The following is a 2,500-nucleotide window of genomic DNA, read 5'->3' as shown; positions in this document are numbered from 1 at the left end:
GAGTTCTGGCCCCAAATTTTGTGGACGTGATCCTTCTATTTTTGTTGGCATGCACAAAAAAATTCAGCTAAAAACTCGAACCGGAGAAGATTTCGTGACCGTTTGAAAAAAGTGTCCCCATTTCAGACACTTTAACGGCTACTGGCAGCAAACCTGTAAAATCTCAAACGCTCTTTAAGGGGGTGTGAGTTCTCAGAGGTTTGATGAGGGATAGGGGGCCAACACAAGGGCCAAGTACCAGCACCCATCGCACGTCATGTGCGCACACCCCCCCGGCCCCCCTCCCAATCGCCGGAACCCCAATGCCGCCGGTCAGGTTCTCCGGCGGTACTCCGGCGGTACTCCGGCGATGCTCCGGCGATGCTGTCCCGAGTGAAAAAAATGCGGCACCAGCACATGCTGGAGCCAAGCATGGGCACCGTGGCTCAAAATCGAACTCCGGCCAAGGCCTCGACCATCAATGGCACATGATGACGCATGGTGATGGCACATGCATCGACCATCACCGGCATAGGCTGCCCTTCGGTACGGGCACCTGCCTCGACCGCCATCGGCACAAGCTGGGCCCTGGTGTGGGTTGTTGCCTCGATCACCAGCGGCACATGCTGAGCCTTGGTGCGGGCGGTTGCCTCGAGCACCATCGGCAGACCCTGGGCCCTGGTGCGGCCGGTTGCCCCGATAACCATCGGCACACGCTGGGCCCTGGAGCGGCCGGTTGCCTCGATCACCATCGGCAAAAGCTGGGCCCTGGTGCGGGCGCTTGCCTCGACCACCATCGGCACACGCTGGGCACTGGTGCGGGCGCTTGCCTCGACCACCATCGGCACACGCTGGGCCCTGGTGCGGGCGCCTGCCTCGATCACCATCGGCACACGCTGGGCCCTGGTGCGGGCGGTTGCCCCCAGCACCATCGGCACACGTTGGGCCCTGGTGCGGGCGCTTGCCTCGACCACCATCGGCACACGCTGGGCCCTGGTGCGACAGGTTGCCTCGACCACCATCGGCACACGCTGGGCCCTGGTGCGGGCGCTTGCCTCGACCACCATCGGCACACGCTCGGCCCTGGTGCGGTCGGTTGCCTCGAGCACCATCGGCACACGCTGGGCCCTGGTGCGGGCGGTTGCCTCGACCACCATCGGCACACGCTGGGCCCTGGTGCGGGCGCTTGCCTCGACCACCATCGACACACGCTGGGCCCTGGTGCGGCCGGTTGCCTCGAGCACCATCGGCACACGCTGGGCCCTGGTGCGGTCGGTTGCCTCGACCACCATCGGCACACGCTGGGCCCTGGTGCGGGCGCTTGCCTCGACCACCATCGGCACACGCTGGGCCCTGGTGCGGCAGGTTGCCTCGACCACCATCGGCACACGCTGGGCCCTGGTGCGGCAGGTTGCCTCGAGCACCATCGGCACACGCTGGGCCCTGGTGCGGTCGGTTGCCTCGAACACCATCGGCACACGCTGGGCCCTGGTGCGGCAGCTTGCCTCGACCACCATCGGCACACGCTGGGCCCTGGTGCGGCCGGTTGCCTCGAGCACCATCGGCACACGCTCGGCCCTGGTGCGGCAGGTTGCCTCGACCACCATCGGCAGCCTCGACCACCATCGGCACACGCTGGGCCCTGGTGCGGGCGCTTGCCTCGACCACCATCGGCACACGCTCCGCCCTGGTGCGGTCGGTTGCCTCGAGCACCATCGGCACACGCTGGGCCCTGGTGCGGCAGGTTGCCTCGACCACCATCGGCACACGCTGGGCCCTGGTGCGGGCGCTTGCCTCGACCACCATCGGCACACGCTCCGCCCTGGTGCGGTCGGTTGCCTCGAGCACCATCGGCACACGCTGGGCCCTGGTGCGGCAGGTTGCCTCGACCACCATCGGCACACGCTGGGCCCTGGTGCGGGCGCTTGCCTCGACCACCATCGGCACACGCTGGGCCCTGGTGCGGGCGCTTGCCTCGACCACCATCGGCACACGCTGGGCCCTGGTGCGGCAGGTTGCCTCGACCACCATCGGCACACGCTGGGCCCTGGTGCGGGCGCTTGCCTCGAGCACCATCGGCACACGCTGGGCCCTGGTGCGGTCGGTTGCCTCGAGCACCATCGGCACACGCTGGGCCCTGGTGCGGCAGGTTGCCTCGACCATCATCGGCAGCCTCGACCACCATCGGCACACGCTGGGCCCTGGTGCGGGCGGTTGCCTCGACCACCATCGGCACACGCTGGGCCCTGGTGCGGTCGGTTGCCTCGAGCACCATCGGCACACGCTGGGCCCTGGTGCGGCAGGTTGCCTCGAGCACCATCGGCACACGCTGGGCCCTGGTGCGGCAGGTTGCCTCGACCACCATCGGCACACGCTGGGCCCTGGTGCGGGCGGTTGCCTCGACCACCATCGGCACACGCTGGGCCCTGGTGCGGGCGCTTGCCTCGAGCACCATCCGCACACGCTGGGCCCTGGTGCGGCAGGTTGCCTCGAGCACCATCGGCACACGCTGGGCCCTGGT

The sequence above is a fragment of the Durio zibethinus genome, unplaced genomic scaffold, assembly GCF_047325235.1.
Source record: "Durio zibethinus cultivar Kanyao isolate XHJ-2024 unplaced genomic scaffold, ASM4732523v1 HiC_scaffold_3, whole genome shotgun sequence".
Taxonomy (NCBI): Eukaryota; Viridiplantae; Streptophyta; class Magnoliopsida; order Malvales; family Malvaceae; genus Durio; species Durio zibethinus.
Note: the sequence above shows the minus strand (reverse complement) of the source record.